The sequence below is a fragment of the Dipodomys merriami genome, unplaced genomic scaffold (genome assembly GCF_024711535.1).
Source record: "Dipodomys merriami isolate MVZ:Mamm:240054 unplaced genomic scaffold, mDipMer1.0.p SCAF_156, whole genome shotgun sequence".
Classification (NCBI taxonomy): Eukaryota; Metazoa; Chordata; class Mammalia; order Rodentia; family Heteromyidae; genus Dipodomys; species Dipodomys merriami.
This window is the reverse complement of record NW_027202893.1, coordinates 906,010-924,407: the sequence shown is the minus strand read 5'-3', so window position 1 is coordinate 924,407 and position 18,398 is coordinate 906,010. Positions and strand designations below refer to the sequence as shown.

General features: G+C 43.6%; 1 pseudogene; it reads right to left on the bottom strand.

Moving 5' to 3' along the window:
* Window positions 1-6,513: 6,513 nt before the first annotated feature.
* Window positions 6,514-7,782, bottom strand: LOC138827449 (nucleophosmin pseudogene; annotated as a pseudogene).
* Between the last annotated feature and the right edge of the window lie 10,616 nt (window positions 7,783-18,398).

Here is an 18,398-nt window from a genome sequence, read left to right as displayed (position 1 = left end):
CCACCTACGTTTTGTTCTTCAAAGACCAGATGCCTGGCCAGGGAAAGCTCCCATTGACTTGTCTCACTGGGTAATGACCTTTTGAGGCACTGTCTTACTCTACTAGGAATTTGTGCTCCCAGGGACAGCCAAAGCAATAGAAAATTCCTCTACCAAGACCTCAATTGCCACCCTCTGCCTAAAATGAGTATCTCTCAATCCAAACTGCCTCAAAACACCCCTTTGGGCTGTCTCTTGGAACTGGGTCCCTCAGACATTATTAAACCCAAGAGACTAACTTTCTATTAATGTGGCATGTCCTCTATGCCAATTGGACAATATGTCTCAATGGCCCAAGAATGGTACCTTCACTGTTAATATCCTTATAGACCTGGATAACTTCTATCATTGAAGCAGAGAGTCTGGAGAAATCTCTTATGCTCAGGCTTTATTCTGCCACTCTCCCTGACAAAGACCTGCCATTCCCCCCTGCTGACCATTCTTCTTCCACATTCCCCACCCAAGTCCATAGCTCCATCTCCTTCTCTACCACTCTATCAACCCCCACCTTCTTCTTCTACCATTCCCTCCACGCCCTCACCACCTCTCTCCACCTCATACACATTCTCTCACTGTCCATCAATCATCTGCTATGGCACCAGCCCATCTCTTTCCCTTTCAAGAGGTGGCTGGCTCTGAAGGCATTGTTCATTTCCACATTCCTTTTTCCCTCTTTAGCCTGTCCCAAATGAAGTTTAAATACCTTAATCAAAAACCTATTGGGCAGGAAGTTGTACCTGGCTACAATCCAGGGCAAAATTACCAGCCTGATCACCTTCACCAGACTCTTAGGGACAACATGGTCCTCTGCCTCCTCCATAGCCTTGACCTGACTACCCACAAGTCTATCAGCTACAAAGTGAGGGAGGTAATTTAGCATCCCAATGAGACTCCCAGTAAATTTTTGAGCTGTTTGGCAGACACCCACACACTCCCGTGGGCATGACTCTTCCCTTCCCATTTTATTTCTCAGTCCTGCCCCAATATGAGAAAAACAACAACTAAAAAGGCTTAAGGATGGCCCAAGCACTCCCCAGTGGGGACTCCCTTTATGTCCTCATGGACTCCTCCTTCTATGTCCTCATGGACTTCTCCCCCTCCTCATCCTCACTAGACTCCCTTTACATACATAAAGCCAAAATGACTCATTTTTTAAAAAAATTGCAGCTAAGTCTGGCCACCTTACAATACTCTCAGAGATATGGACAATTTTTACCAACACAATGGTAAATGATCAGAGGTTCCATACATTCAAGCTCGCTCGCTCTCTCTCTCTCTCTCTCTCTCTCTCTCAAATTTGGAGAAGTACTGCCTCCTCCCTTTAAAAAAGTCTGGCTTGTGTACCTCCCTAATTCTCTTTACAGGCCCGAGATTCATACCTAAGAAGAGACAAAGGCCATGTGGAGGGTTTACATGTGATCCCCACTCTACTACCAAATTTACTCCTCTACCCATCTAGCAAGTATTCAAAGGCCAATTAGCATATTAATATACCTCTTTACCAAAACTGTATTAAAGAGTTTTTTGTTCTGGTTAATCTATATATGTTTAAATGTGAAGAATCTGTTCAATTCTATTTGTTGCTGGCAAAAGTTATACATCTTGAATTTTGTCTTGCATTTTGTTTGGTGTTCCCTATTTTTCTAGCATTGACCATGTGGTTCTATCATGCAATGGGCAAAATGTCTTTTGCCACTGGAATTCAAAAAAACTACAGCCAACTTTTATTTATTTTTAATTTTTTTTGTCAGCCGTTGGTTTGAACTCTGGGCCTGGGCACTGTCCCTCAGCTCTTCTGCTCAAGACTAGCACTCTACCATTGTCATAGTGTAAGAAAAAGTCATCTGTCAAAGTGCTCTTGTTTTTAATATTGTTATTTCATTAGTTCTGACATTTCCTGAAATTATTTGTTTTTTGACTTCAGATGTAACTATTATTTGTGCTGCTTGTGATAAAAATTAGAGAATAGCCTTCTTGATAATGAATTATACTTAGAATGTGATCCTAACTCCTTGACAAGGAGGAAGGACATTTGGATTGAGATTAAAAAAAAAAAAAACCAGCAAACTTCTCTGAACTGGTAGCCTGTCTCTAGGTAATGTAACTGTAAATTTCCTTGAGGAGAGTCATTGTGCACTTCTGAAGTAACCAAGACTTAACTGGCTCCTCAGTTCAAAAGGAACAATAGCCACTTTTAAACTCAAACTACAAAGAAATTTATCAGATTTGGTGCAAACAAATATGTATAATATGTCTATTTCCCAAGCATGTAAGTTACCTTGGATACAGAGTGACAATGGTTTTAATTTGTATCCCAAAGTGCTCATCAGTTGCTCTTTCTAAACTTGTATCATACCACTATTGAGTTTTGTTAGTACAGATTTGATTCTTTGCAGTATTTTCAGTCAGACCCATAGAGGGGTAAATAACTTACAAATATTTATCGGTCAAACTTCAATTCTTAACAAGTTGCAGGTAGGTCCTGCTTCAGAACTATTTCTATTGGTCACCTTGTTGCTTCAATTGGAAATAAAAAGGGACTATGGGCAGCTTGCCCTTTCAAAATTAACCAGAGCCAGGAGGTCAAGAGAAAATAGATCATAAGCAGGCCTATCTAATGTCCATGCTGGTTTATCATTTAACTGTGTAGGAACTTATATCCAATATCTGCTATTTCTAGTGGGTTTTACATCCATCTCAGGCCTCCCAGTGAGCCCTTAACCACTTGAATCCAGCCCCAGCTTCAGACTGGTTATTCCTAACCAGTCAACCATGCTTTCCCCTACCCAGTCACCAGATGTTGATCAGTCAGGAGTAGTTAGGGACATGATCAACCAACTCCAGGACTGCCTGGACCACTGGAGACAGGAAGTGGGCAAGCAATCCAATTTTCTTCTTTTCCACCCTAAACAGATGGTTGCCCTCTCTTCTGGTGTTTGTAGGTCCTCTAATAATGTTTTTTTTCTTTTCTTATTGTTTGCCCCCTAACTTGTAAGTCTTCTTTCAGACTTCATCCAAACAGGCATGCACATGTTCAACTCCAAGGAACAATTACTGGTGCCTTCTCCTGGATCAGATGACATTTCTACCTTCTACCATTAAACCTGATGCCAAAAACCAGCAGGAAGCAGCTAGAGAATGTCTCACCAACTCTCTACCCTCTGCCTTCCACTTTTAAACATATAAAAAAAGATGAGAATCTAAGATCTCAGAGTCAGCTTGCCAATTAGGTCCCTGGCCTGGGTCCCTACTGGTTTACAAAAATCTGCTAAGTTTCAATTTCCCCAATGCTATATTGTTTTCCCTGTGTGATATACAAATTCCCACTCCAGTTGCAACAGTCTAGTTGCTAGAATGTGACTCTCTCCCCAACTCTTGTAGCCCACTTGAGACCTTCATAACACCTCTTCTCCAAACAGACCTTTCCCCCAAATTCCCATAGTCTATGTAATGTGACCCATATGACTGCCCCCTACAATTCTGCTTAAATTCAGCCTACACCTGTCTGTGACTGCTGTCTCTGTTCTTACTTGGAGCTGCCCAGCAGGTCTGTCCCCTTACCCCTAATAAAGCCTTGGTTGGGCTGGGAAGGTGGCTCAGTGGTAGAGCACTTGCCTTGCATGCCTGAGGCCCTGGGTTCAATTCCTCAGCACCACATAAACAAAAAGAAAAAAGTCAGAAGTGGTGCTGTGGCTCAGGTTATAGAGTGCTAGCCTTGCGCTGAAGAGCTGAGGGACAGCGCCCAGGCCCAGAGTTCAGGCCCACTACTGGAACCAAAAATAAAATAAAATAAATAAAGCCTTGGTTGCTCTTGGTCACCTCTCCTATCTTACAATGGACAAATAGACAGACATGTTTGTGCACAAATCAGGGGGTGCACTTAGATTTTAATATCGGCCCTTTTAAGTTGTTTTGAATTTTAGCGGCAAAAAGATATTTTGCCTAATTATGATAGAAACACGTGGTCAGTGAAGAAAACAAAAACTTTGCCAACAAACAAAAAACTTTTCAGGAGACAGGACATGAACAGAGAGAGACACGGGGCCTGCCACAATGGCGCTTTTCGGGGAGAGAGGTTCAGCTCACGGGGAGGGGAGGTGGGGAGAGGGTAACAGGATTACATATCAAGTTGGCACAAAACTGAGTTGGGAAACAGCAGCTGAGCAAAGCAGCTGCAGCTCTTGGGCAGGGTGACAGGGAGCTTCAGGTCCCAGCCCCAGTCGCCAGGAATTCAGGCACTCCCATTACCTGAGGTGTGGGTGTGACTCCACTTCCAAGAGATTTACCACAAAGATGCCAAGATGGCTCTTGTTAAATCTATAATCTGCTACAGCCACTTGGTCAATGCTAGAGAGAACTCAAGATTTACAGAATTTCTCTCAACAAGAACAGAAAACCTTTTAGCAAAAGTTCCTCTTTAAAACAAGGAAATAATCCTTTGAGACTTTTGCTAACACCCAAACCATTTTGTTTGAACAAGTTTCTTGCACACAAAGATCTTAAAATGAGCAAAATGAATCCTGAATTTTTAGTGGGAAGAGACATTTTTGCCAATCTTACTCTAGTAGACAACCAAGATTTAAGATAAACTTTTAAACAAATTGCTTTGTTGTATTGTAAGGGGAATCATCCCAGAAGCCACATTTTGAAATATAGAATATTGGAGTCTTTATTATACAGTTAACAGGCTGCAAGCAGCCGGTTGTTACAAAGGCCTGCAGCACACAAATACACATAAAACAGCTAGGAAACATGCTAAAGAAGAAAGAAATAACAAAACAATACCAACAAGCCAATTCAGCTTCAATGGAGAGATAAATTGGGATGCCATGATGACTGGAGATGAGCCAGGAGACAGGATATGATCATGGAGACACACATGACATGACAAAATGGCGGCTAGCCTGGTCTGGGCCTAAATAGGTAGGCCCAGGGGGCAGATCCACAGGAAATTCCCAGTCCTAGGCATTGGACTGACAGATTCAGTAGCCTATCGGCCAAGTGCCTGCCCCTGCCTCCAGGGATCCCGGCATGCCCATTACCTGGGAGGCAGGTGATGGGCAGGGAGTTTTCTTTCCCCAGCATGAAGACAAGATGCCAGACCCCATCCACCATGTGATCAATATGACCGGCTAGACCTGACCTCCTTACTTCAGCTTTAGCATTTTCCACATTTTCCAGGACTTGCTTACTAGCAAGCATATTAGCATATTTGTTGGAGAATGCTGGAGTTAAATTCATTCTACCCAGTGCTTGACTCTAGTCTTTGGTCCAGTTCTGACTAAAGCATTTTACATACCTTTGGAAGAAGGGAAGTGGGGTGGGGAGGGGTGGGGGGTAAATTACCTGAAGATAATCTCAGCTCATCTGGTAGCCTTTCTTTTGTCAGCTGTAATTGTTAGCAGTTTTACAGGCAGGCAGAGTTTTGGGAGAGAGAAAGCGGGGGGGGGGGGGGGGGGGGGGCAGTGGCCTGAAGACTGAAGAGTTTAAAACCAAGGACACCAAGGTCCTCGGTAGTACTGTCTGTAAGGTCCATTCCTGGATGGCGGGCAGACCCCGCCCAGTACCTGCATTACCTAGGCAACTGGGACACCTGGTACCTAGGCAACTGGGACACCTGGTACCTAGGCAACTGGGACACCTGGTACCTAGGCAACTGGGACACCTGGAAGAGGTAATGCAGGTACTGGGTGGAGACTTTGCTGCAAGGAGGGTGGAGTCTGCTCACCATCCAGGAGCAGATCTTACAATAACCTAAATAAATATTTTTGTAAAATTTTAATTTTAAGCCAAAATTAAATTGCTATTCCCCTCCCCCCAAACACACCTGCTGGAAGAAAACAATTCCAATTAAAGTACAAAAAGTGTTGTAAGGTAAATCATCCCAGAAGCCACATTTTAAAATATAGAATATTGGAGTCTTTATTATACATACAGTTAACAGGCTGCAGGCGCCAGTAGTTACAAAGGCCTGCAGCACGCAAATACACATAACACAGCTTGGAAACATGCTAAAGAGGAAGGAAATAACAAGAACAATACCAACAAGCCAATTCAGCTCCAATGGAGAACTGAATTGGGACTCCATGATGACTGGAGATGAGCCAGGAGACAGGACACAGGACACAATCACAGAGACACATGTGGCATGGTGTCCAGCGGCTAGGCTGGTCTGAGCCTAAATAAGTCAGCGCAGGGGGCAGATCCTCAGGAAATTCCCAGTCCCAGGCACGGGACTGACAGATTCAGTAACCTATCAGCCAAGTGCCTGCCCCTGCTTCTAGGGGTCTAGGCAGACCCATTGCCTGGGAGGCAGGTGATGGGCAGAGGGTATTCTTCCCCCCAGCATGAAGACAAGATGCCAGACCCTACCATCCACCATGTGGCCAATATGGCACCGGCCAGACCTGGCCTCCTTACTTCATTCCCTCCTTGTTTTCTTTTTTTTTTTTTTTTTTTTTTTTTTTTTTTATTTTTTTTTTTTACTTTATTAAAATACTGAGTTTATTTCCCATGTATATTTTGTACCCCACCATCTTCACATCTGACCGTCACTTCTACTAGGCCCACCATAGCATTCCACACATACTTAAGTCCAAGCACAGGGTGGAGCTCCGTCTTTAAAAACTAAACAGGCATTTTGGACAACAGGTTCTTGGCAGCGGGAGTCTGAACAACATTTATCAAACACAGTAGGGAAAGTTCTCACTTTGCATTATAAAAAGGACAGCCAGATATCAACTCTTACAGAAATGAAATGAGACGGAAAATTTCAACAAACTGTTCAAAGTACTTTCTTAAAGAGACTTCCTCCATTGCCAGAGATCTTGAATAGCCTCCTGGTCAGTCATCCGAAAGCAATTCTTGACGTAATTGATGAACTTGGCCTCCACTTTGGGGAGAGAACCACCTTTTTCTATACTTGCTTGCATTTTTGCTTTAATGTCTTCTACTGAACTAGGTCCTTTCGGTGTTTTAGGAGTTTTTTCCTGTTTTTTGAAGGATTCTTGACCTTTTGATCTTGGTGTCGCTGGTTTTGAGTCTTTTCCGTTCTGGTTTGATTTTTGTGCGTTTTTGGCTGGAGTATCTCGTATAGATTTCTTCACTGGAACTTTTTCTTCTGCTTCCTCGTCATCAAAATCATCATCATCATCCTCCTCCTCATCATCATCTTCATCCTCTTCGTCCTCATCTTCCTCAGCAAGCTTTACTTTTTTCTGTGGAACCTTGCCACCACCTCCAGGGGCCGATCGCTTTCCAGACACGCTCAACAGCTTTACATCCTCCTCTTCTTCATCTTCCGACTCTGCATCCTCCTCCACAGCAACTAAGTGCTGTCCGCTGATGTGCACGGGCCCTGACCCACACTTCAGCCTCAGGACCACAGGCGGTGTGATTTCAAAGCCCCCAAGGGACACCGTTGGCTGTACAGACATTTTCAAAGTTGCCAGTGTAACCTTAATTGGACTTCCCTCATAATTCATTGCCTCTGCTTCAACGATATGCAATTCATCTTTTGCACCAGCCCCTAAACTAACCGTTCTTAGTGATAACTGGTGCTCGTTTTCATCATTATCCACCTTGAAGTGGTAATCTTTGTCAGCCTTCAGCTCGCAACCGAACAGGTAGTTCTGGGGCCGCAGCGGGCTCATGTCCATGTCCATCGAGTCCTCCATGGGCGGCGCGCGGCGAGGGCGGACGGAGGAGGGCGGCTCCGCGGCCGAGGGGAGACGCAGGACGGAATCACGCCCCCTCCTTGTTTTCTTATGTAAAAGGACTAAATTTTTGCCTAGGCCGTTTACTCCTGTAAGTTATAGAGTCTCCAGCAGTTATAGAGTCTCCAGCTCTATATGGTTGTACCCATATAGTCAGGGGACTTTGCCCTGACTTTCCCATGTCAGGCAGGTTATGATTTACAAATCTATGTCCCACAAAAGAATGTCCTGCAACCAAAGTCTTAGGTTAGTCAGATCCAAAACAGTCTTTCTCCAGGTATCAGCTGCAGGTGATGGAGTTAGGCAAGAAGGAGTCCAGTGCACTTTGACCACGGTGGAGGTGGTCAGGATGATGTAGTCTCCTCCAGATGGTGCCAGGCCATTTTACTCAAACAGGAATCTCCAGGTTAGAAGAGAAGGGCTGGACAGCAGCAGCAATGTCTCCAGCAGCTGGGGTAGAGTGTCACACCTCCTGCTGATGTATCTGCCATTTCTGCATAAACTGGTTAAAGAAGCTTAACCTAAGGTCTGACTTTAGTGAAGTTCCCCATTACTTTCCTGGTTGTACACTGACTCTTGCAGTCTGGAACCCCATTGGTTTTGAAGGCAGTTTAAGCAGTAGCTCCTTCTGGGTAATTTACCAAGGTGACAACATTTTAATAACCAGAAAACTTCTTCAAGCTGATTCAGGGGCATCGAGACTACCTAGTCAGGAACCTATAGCCTTAGGCTATTTTTACCAACAGGTTGCCAGGATGAGATGTTATTAGGAACACTATTTTACTCCAAACTAGAAATTATATACAACATTTAACTTTTAACAAATGCACAGACCTTTTCTCCGGCTACAGCAGTGTAGCTTGTTTAGCACACAAGTTTACAAAAGCATCTTTCTGGCTGGCTTAGGAACATGATCTCTAGTGACCCTAACCATGCCTAAGTTACCTGTGTAGGCCTTTAGACAGATCACAATAGGGACACAATCTCAGGTCCCCAACCTTCTTTCCTGAATAGGTGAATTTAAGTGGCTGCTGCCAGCCCAAAAGTTACTCCCAATTAGAGCTTTGAGCAAATACAGGGGAGTTGGGATTTTAAACTATCCCCCACATTTTACAACCTTAGCTTTTTACTACTATCACAAGTGACTAGCAAGTTCCTGTCCCTTTACGAGGTAGATAATCAGGGACATTAGGCATGCTTACAGACTATCTTCCCATGACCTCTTGGCTCTGACCAATTTTGAAGGGCCACACACAAATGACTCCAGGATCTGACACCACTTCTGCTATCGGAGCAGTGGCTTACTGTCTCAGGATGCTCCATCATTTGCCACGGTCCCATGACTGCCTTTCTCTATGCTGGAATAAATGCACCCTTGGCATTTTCCGTGGTCAGTTGCTAGACTTGAACTCAGGGCTTGAGTGCTGTTCCTCAGCTCTTCAGCTCAAGGCTAGCACTCTGCCACTTCAGCTCCAAAGCACTCTGCTTTTCCAGCACTTTGCTGGTGGCTTAGCGATGACAATCTCTCAGGGACCTTTCTCTGGCTGGGCTGGCTTCAAACCAGTCTTCAGATCAATGAGTCTTATATATGTGGCCACTTTACTCTAATTAAAAGCAACAAAGATGGTCACTGGAAGTAGTTCTATAAACTTTGTCTAACCTGGAACCTTTTTGTTGGTCATGGGGCTTGAACTCTTGGCCTGACACAGGCACAGAAGAAATAGCAGACTAAATAGTATGGGCTGATAGGAGGGTGCTAATGTGGAGCTAATTTTGTAGTTGGTGTAAAGATTCTCATTAGGATACTGGAAAGAATTATGGCAATAAATAATGGTGATAATTGCACAGCTTTATAAATAGACTTTGTATCATTCAGTTGTATACTTGAAATTATTGAAATGATGCATGTTGTATATTTATTTTTTTCTATATTTCTAATACATTTTAATTTTTTATTATCATTATGATATGGTAGAGGAAGTAAAGATGGAATATAATATTTGACTTGAATTGTGTAAAATGGCTAATGAATGATTTTAAGATATAAATATAAGTGTGCTGTGGATAAGACTTCCCTGGTAACTAACTAGCTATTTTAGCTAGTAACTGTAATTGTAACTCTGTAACCCTGTAACTCTGAAAGTCTGCTCCTGCTGCTTTTTGAGCAATGGGAGCTCTAACCCAGTGGAACCATCACACCCTTTGTTCTATTCCCCTGCTTCCCCCCAGCAAAACCTTGGAGGGAAATTTAAACTTAAGGTGTGAATTTCTTGTAACAATTATTGGCTAAAACCAACACCCAACCTCCCCCTTTCCCCGCACTAGCCCAAAATGCTTAAAAGCCGATGAGGGCTGGCACCCAGGGCTGTTTCCTAGGATCTGGACTCCAGGTGCGGTCCTGGTGTGTCAGCACTTTTCGCTCAATAAAATCTTTTACATTTTCACTGCAGACTGAGTGGTCTCACTGCCCCTCCCCACTACAATTAAAAGGTGATTTATAGAGGGGTTATAGTTACATAAGCCAGGGAATGAGTATCTTTCTTTATGGACAATTTCACCCCTTCCCTTGTTCTCTCCTAGTTTTTCCCTCCCACCCCTATTGAATACTACTGTATTTGTTCACCCTTTGTTTCTCCATTTCTTTCTTTCTTTTTTTTTTTTTTTGGGTCCAGTCGTGGGACCTGAACTCTGGGCCTGGGCGCTGTCCCTCAGCTCTTTAGCTCAAGGCTAACACTCTACCACTTGAGCCACAGCACCACTTCTGGTGTTTTTCTTTTTGCTGTGGTGCTGAGGAATCGAACCCAGGGCTTCAGGCATGCAAGGCAAGCGCTCCACCACTGATCCACCTTCCCAGCCCTGTCTCTCCATTTCTGTGCCCTCTTTACCCTCCCAAAGACAGATAGATGAACAAACATGACAAAAAGAAAACAGCATCAACGATAAAGAACATTTCCATTTCCTGGAATTCAGATGATAAATATTATTTTATTTGTTAAGACACATAGCACTGTGCCTTTGTGTTCCTACCCTAAGAGTATCCTCCTTCATCTCACTATGGATACTTTATCATGTCCCATTGTATTTTAGATCTAGCTTCTGCATATTGAAATAGAGATACTGGTCTAACTGCCATCCTGGCACCTTACTGAGTGGTGGGGGCTTTTCACCAAGCTCTGAAAACTAGAAGTGAGATAAGCAGTTCTCTAAATATGCAAATAGATCATACTGTTTAGCTCTGGGAGAACTCTGCTCCAGAGAGTTGCAGATGTGCTGTTTAGCCCCTAGATGTTTGCTTTGCTTATGTAAATACTTTTGTTCTATATTTTACAATATTGTTTCTATATTTTGTTCTATATTTTACAATATACAATAAAGAATAAAATAATTTTTAAAGATTAAAAACATTTTGAATAGCACCTCAAAGAAATGTGAAACTTCATTAAGCTTATGAGCTTACATGTAATGAGATTAGCAGAGAGTACTCTCAAGAAAATTGAAAGAAATAAAGATAGAAAACTATAGAAATTTGATGATGAACATTAATCTGCACACCCAAGTTGACCAGTGGACACAGTTCACTTAAGCACAGTTTTCTAATAACCAGATGCAATATAATAAAGTACTAAAGGCAGAGGACAAAGATGAAATCTTATGAGAAAGAGAAAAATATCGCAGAGTGGAGATTCAATATGATTCACAGCTGACTGACCAAAAAAATGAGGCTAGGAGAGGGTGGAAATGCACTATGATTAAAAGTGGTTTGTCCTTTCCCAAACTCATTCTGGATTACAGATGAGTTATTAATTGAAGTAGGGATGCTGAATTTAACCAGTGCCATCTTGGTATTAGGTTTAACTGGCACCATCTTGTCTTCATGATGGAGGCAAGGAAGTCCTACCTTCTGAGTGATGGGAAAGCCTGAATTTCTAGAGGTAGGGGAGGGGACTTGTACAATAAGTTCCTGGACCTGCCAATCTTGGGTCATGAACTCTCAAGTTCCCTATGTCCCTGCCCTCTGACTTGACCCTGGACTAGCTCAGGCTCGAGTTTGCCGGCCTTCTGTCCCATGTCCTGTGTCTGGTCTCCTGGCTCTTCTCCCATCACCATGACATCCCACTTCAGCTCTACACTGGAGTTGATCTAGCTTGTTGGTATTGTTTTTCTGTTTCCTCTCCTGCTCTTATTGCTTAATTTTCGACAGTGTTAAAGGTATTCGCGGATCTGCAGGTCTTTGCGACAAGAGTCTGCCTGCATTCACCAGCTTTCCAATAAAGACTCCCAATATGACCAAAATGTGACTTCCCTGTTTTCTTTCCATACGACAGAGTATAAACTCAATCCAACAAAAGCAATGTGCAGGGGGCCCAAAGTCATCTGGGTGTTGTTTTTTTTTCAGCTTTGCAATAACCTTCTGTGAGAGGAACTGTTTTTTGTCAGAGATAATGCTAAGTTTCAGAGATAATAAGCAACCAAGCTGATTTATGCCATTATTAGTGTTAGGAAATTGAGTCATGAGGGTATTAGAATAAAGAACAAGCAGAAAGCAAACTCAACAGACCAGATCAACTTTAACAGAAAGTGGAAGAGGGATGCTGTTAGGAAAATGGAGGAGAATAGAAAAGGAATAGACTGGACTCAATCATCAACAGTCTAGGATAGTTCATTGCCAGCGAGGGTCACAGACCTTCCTGCGGATTTGGAGGTTGTACAAGAGACTGGATTTTGGGGTGGGTTTATATAGGTCTTAATAAGGAAACAGAATTTTTTTTTTAATGGACTATGGTTTCTTTGGGGCCAAGGATGGTGTCCTTGGCCAGGCCCAAAGTAGAATGCTCTACCTGGGGTGAGGAGGTTTTAGTTAAGCCAAGGTCAGAATGACCTGTCTGCAGACAAGCAGGTGACCAGGCACCTGGTATTTTGCTGGACTTGGGGGAATAAGGCAGGAGTCAATTCTTCATATTCCATCTTTAGATACATAAAAGGATTGGAATAAGAGGGGAGAGGCAAGTCCTTCACATAGGGTGTTTGGATACATGAAAACGATTGGGCCAGCTGGGAGCCGGTGGCTCACGCCTGTAATCCTAGCTACTTAGGAGGCTGAGATCTGAGGATCACGGTTCAAAGCCAGCCCAGGCAGGAAAGACTGTGAGACTCTTATCTCCAACAAACCACCGGAAAACCAGAAGTGGTGCTGTAGCTCAAGTGGTAGAGCACTCGCCTTGAGCTGAAGAGCTGAGGGACAGCGCCCAAGCCCAGAGTTCAAGCCCCATAACCGACCAAAAAAAAAAAAGATTGGGCCAAGAGGGGAGCAACATGGAGTTATGAGAACAAAGCAGATTCCAATCAGAGACCATGGTGACTAGAAGAGAAACAGGAGGCATGTGGAATTCTGGGAACAGGGGTGAAGGGATTGAAATAGGGTCATGTTAGGGGACAGAGTCACAGGGAGCTGGAGAGTTCAAAGGGTAGGAGGTTGCAGGGACCTCCAGGGTTCAAAGAGTTTTGCAAGTTTATGGAGCAAATCTGGCCCTGGAAACCTTTATTTTAATATTTAAAATTTTATTGTAAAGGTGATGTACAGAGGGGTTACAGTAGCATAAGTCTGGTAATGACTGTAACTGGGAACCTATAGTTTGAACAAGTCTCCAGCCCCATCTTATAGGGGTCCATCACCTGAGAGGGTGGGGGAGTGGGCTTTCTTATTTAGATTCTGAGCTGGAGAAAGGGGTTGGAGAATTTAGAAAGCTCCCCTAGGGGAGGGTAGTCAGTGGGCCAAGCCCTGGGAGCAATGTTGAGTTGTGAGAACAAAGCAGATTCTTTTCAATTTGGATGTGTGGCCCTATGCAAATCACTTCTACTTGAGGAACAAAAGTGTAATTAATCAAAATCATCTCTAAGGTGCTTTTTTTGTTCTAGGATTCTAAGAGATGACAAAGCTAAAATGGACTGAAAATAAATTATCCCAGGAACTAGGAAGCCTGTAGGAGAAGCGATGTTGCTTCTGATACAGAAATTTCCAGCTGCTGCTTTGGGGGAGGGGAGAGAACCCACACAACCCTTTTGGCTCAGAAGCCAACAGAGACCACTAGGCCAGACTAAAGCCCTGCTATGGCCAACTCAGGTTTATGTCTCAGGAGTTTCATAAATGAAGCCCAGCCCAATGAAGGATGAGCATGAAGAATTTTATTCAGAACAGACCATATATGGCTCAAAGGCCGTTGATGTTAATGTTAGGTCCTGGCCTCTTTCCTAGAAGTCCCTGCCCAGCATCCTTAGCCCAGGTAACTGGCACACCTGGGAGCAGTGGGAGGTCTCCCAGGCTCTGAGGTCACTTCCTCTTCCTCTGAGGTCATGTCCTCACCTGCTTGGGTCACTGGCTCCTTCTGACTGTGAGGGTTTCCCAGGTTCTGAGATCACCTCCACATCCACCATGGCCACTCCTCCTCCCTGCCCTCTCTCTACATAACCTGAATCTGGCCGTGAGTCAGCCCTCTACAAACCTCCTATCTCCTGCTGACCTCCCATCTCGTGTAGACCTCCTATTTTATGTGGACCCATAGTTCAATTACCCCAATAAACTTTTCAGCCTGAACAACAGCATGGCAGTCTCATTTCAGAGAACCTTACAGTTAGCATTGCTACTCAGTCAAGTTGGTCTGTCCACTCTGGCTGTCTCTGTGTCTCTTTTTTTGTGTCTCTTGCTCTTTCTGTGTCACATTTTCTCAGGGGGTCTGATTCTAAGGCTTCTTATATCCTGGCCTCTGCTCTGATAGGTTGTTCCTATTATAATTAGGTGTTTTGAAAGGAAACACTTTATTGGTTGGGCCCCATAGCATTCTAATTGGTTGTTAATAACTAATTAGGCCCCAAGATGCAGTTTGGAGGCTCTGGGTTCTAACTAATTTACTTTTTCACTTCTTATAGTAAAATAACCAAGTGTGTCTACCTGCATTCAAATACACTTAGGGCAGGGACTAGAGTAAACCCATGTAGCATTTGGAGACCTTGATCAGATGTATATGTGTACAAATCTCCATATATCTGATCTGTATTTTGTCACCACTATTGTTATGTGCTTGCTATGTCCCAGGCACTGTGTAAGTCTTCAGACATTCACTCCTTCTTGTGCTCTGGCCAGGACTATGCAAGCTATCCTTCCTTCACAGCTGTGAAGCATTGGAAATGAAGGACAGAGCTATGGCAGCATCTAGGGTCATAGAAACTGGTTGCCTAAAGAGCAGGTGCTGATATAAAGAAGAGTTAGCCTACTTTCTAACCTTTGGCCTTGGGAGGAAGGGTGATTCTTGATTTCCACACAGCAGGTACACCCCAGGCCAATTTTACTATTTGCATTGCTACTTTACAGACTTTAAGCAAATCAAAATAAATTCACTAGAAATGAATTTTTGTTCAGGCCATAGGAAGGAGAGTAGGATTTACAAAATACAAAGAAGTTGAAATCTATTTAGTCAATTATATGTTTCTGTGGATGACATTTGGTGACTGTTGGAAAGTTCTTCCTTGATTTGTATTGCCTTTCTACATATAATTTGTGCTTTGGGCTTTGAGACTATGATTTACACCCCAAACAGAGGTATGTATAACAAGTTGAGGCACACCTTGCAGTATCATCTTTATTATTACTATTTTTTATTTTTTTTTTGTCCGTCCTGGGGGCTAAACTCTGGGCCTGGGCGCTGTCCCTCAGCTCTTCAGCTCAAGGCTAGCATTCTACCACTTGAGCCACAGCACCACTTCTGGCTTTCTTCTGTTATGTGGTGCTGAGGAATTGAACCCAGGGCCTCACACATGCGAGGCAAGCACTCTACCGTGGAGCCAACTTCCCAGTCCCGAAGTATCATCTTAAAGAGTTTTTTCAGGAATGGATATGGAGAAAGTTCATAAAAAGGAGGTGTCTTTTGGTGCTGGGGAAGGGATGGACCCCAGGGCCTCTGCATGCTAAACATATACTTGACCCTGAGCTAATAGTACTCTTCCATCTCCATTTTTGTACAGGAATTCCGTTGAGAGAAAACAGAGAAGCCACAGTTTGACAGGGCAAATTGGGAGTCTTTATTAGAAAGCTGGTGACCGTAGGTGGACTCCAGTCTCAAAGACCTTCAGCCCAGTACAGAGCTTTCACAAAGCTTTTAATAACAGAAATCACGTTTGGGGTGGAGATCCAAATCAAACAGAAAAGACCATATAGGGAAATGCTTAGGTACCAGCAGAACTTTCCACCTAGGGAAGTAGATCAGGAGTCAGCTTAAGCTTTCCACATAGGGGGATAGGTCTCAAACTAAGGCCAGCATACTCTGTAGCAAATGCTTTCCTAGGGATGAACAGCATGTCTGCAATTCAATGAATGGCCTCTTTCATCTTTAGGCTTTTCAAACTGGGTGGAAAGCAAGGTACAGCCATCCATGTACCTTGCTGGCTGTAAGGACAAGGCATAATTGCTTAGACCCAACCTTCCTTCCTTCCTTCCTTCCTTCCTTCCTTCCTTCCTTCCTTCCTTCCTTCCTTCCTTCATTTCTTCCTTCCTTCCCTCCCTCCCTCCTTCCCTCCTTCCTTCTCTCCCTCCTTCCTTCCTTCCTTCCCTTTCTTCCTTCCCTCCTTTTTTTCTTTTAAAGAAAAAGTAAAAATTCTAGTAAAGCTCCTTGGGTTTCTAAGGCTGTGAATCTATTACATAATAGCCACCAGGAGAACACAGACATGATTTTTACTGTGATTTTACCTTCTGAACACAGGGAGGGACACACTGCAACAGCCTTTATTTCTGGGCTTTTATTGGATGACTGGAATACAGTGATGTTGCTAGGACTGTTGCCACCCTCACCTTTCAGAAGTGTTACTTATGTGATCTCTTTTCTCAAAGTCCATGTTGCTTACAGTGTTAGGAGAGAGCATGGCGAACATCAGTGAAGGATTTGCTATTCCTCAGAGATTTTGTTATCAGCATCTTCTTGTCACAATCAAACCTTTAAAAAAAATAGGTGAAGTTGATTGGTATGATTTGTGTGTGTGTGTGTGTGAGAGAGAGAGAGAGAGAGAGAGAGAGAGAGAGAGAGAGAGAGAGAGAGAGAGAGAGAGGAAGGGGGAGGAGGAGGGAGAGGAAGGGAGAGAGGAGAGAGAGGGAGGAAGGGGGAGGAGGAGGGAGAGGAAGGGAGAGAGGAGAGAGAAAGGGGGAGAAGGAGGGAGGAGAGAGAGAGAGAGAGAGAGAGAGAGAGAGAGAGAGAGAGAGAGAGAGAGAGAGAGAGAGAGAGAAAGGGGGAGGGGGAGGGAGAGAGAGAGAGAGAGAGAGAGCACGAGAGAGCGCAAGCACACTCTGGGGCCTGAATTCAAGGAATGGAAATTGTATTGAGCTTTTTTTTGCCCAAGGCTACTGCTTTGCCACCATAGCTTCATTTGTGATTTTTTTGGTGATTAGTTGGAGTCTCATGGACTTACCTCGGCTTCAAACTGCAAACCTCAGATCTCAGGCTCCTGAGTAGCGAGGATTAAAGGTGTGAACCACTTGCACCTGGCAAGGCGATTTTAATGAACATTGATGAGCTTTGAAGCGAGAAGGAATTGTGAAGACTTTGCATTATTCCCTGGTAGGGTCTAAGTATTGGTAGTCATTTAACAGCAGGTATTATACTCAATAGGAGCTCCAGTCCTAAGAAGTCTTAAAAATGGCCTCTTGTAGCCAGGTGCTTGTGGCTTTGGCATGTAATCCTAGCTACTTAGGAGGGTGAGATCTGAGATTCATGGTTTGAAGCCAGCCCAGGCAAAAGAGTCCATGAGACTCTTAACTCCAATTACCCAAGAGGTGGAGGTGAAGCTGTGGTTCAAGTGATAGAGCACTGGTAGAGTCTTAGCCTTGAGCAACAAAAGCTCAGGGAGAACACCAACTCCCCAAGTTCAAGCCTCAGCACTGGCACACGCACACACAAAGTCCTCTTCTACTTCTATGCCTACACTGAAACGACTGCCATAAAAACTACTTCCTTTGAACATAGTCTTTTGTTGATCTTAAGTTCATATGCAATTTTTTTTTTTCTTGTAGTACTGGGGATAGAACTCAAAGCCATACACTTGCTAGCTCAGCAGTCTACAACTTGAGCCATCCCCGCCCCCCCTCCCCTGCCAGTCTCTACACACTTCTCTTCTTTGCATTGTTTGGTATTGGAAGTGGCCACTTCCACTGGGTGTGTAGCACAATCATATACATGTGAAGTTTGGTGTCTCATAGGTCCCAGAAATTTTAGCAGAGTCCAGTGCAGCACAAAGAACAAAACTAGGTAGATGAGTCGATTAAATTCCACTGAAATTACTTGTCTAACACTGGATAAGTTGCTTACCTGAGTTCAACTACCCTATGTGGAGTAAATTCTGCTTTCTATGTGGCTGTGGTAAAATCTACAATATGTAAAACACATATGGTATAGTGCTTCCAAGACAGTAGCTACAGCTGAGCATGCTGGGGTACACCTGTAATTCCAGCAACTCAAGGATGAGACAGGACAATTTTCAGTTCGTCACATCATGAGATCCTGTCTCAAAAAGACCACACACATACACATCAAAAAACAAAATCAAAAAGGCATTTGCTAATGCAGAGCTCCAACTCTTATGCATGAAATACAAAGAAAACAGGCA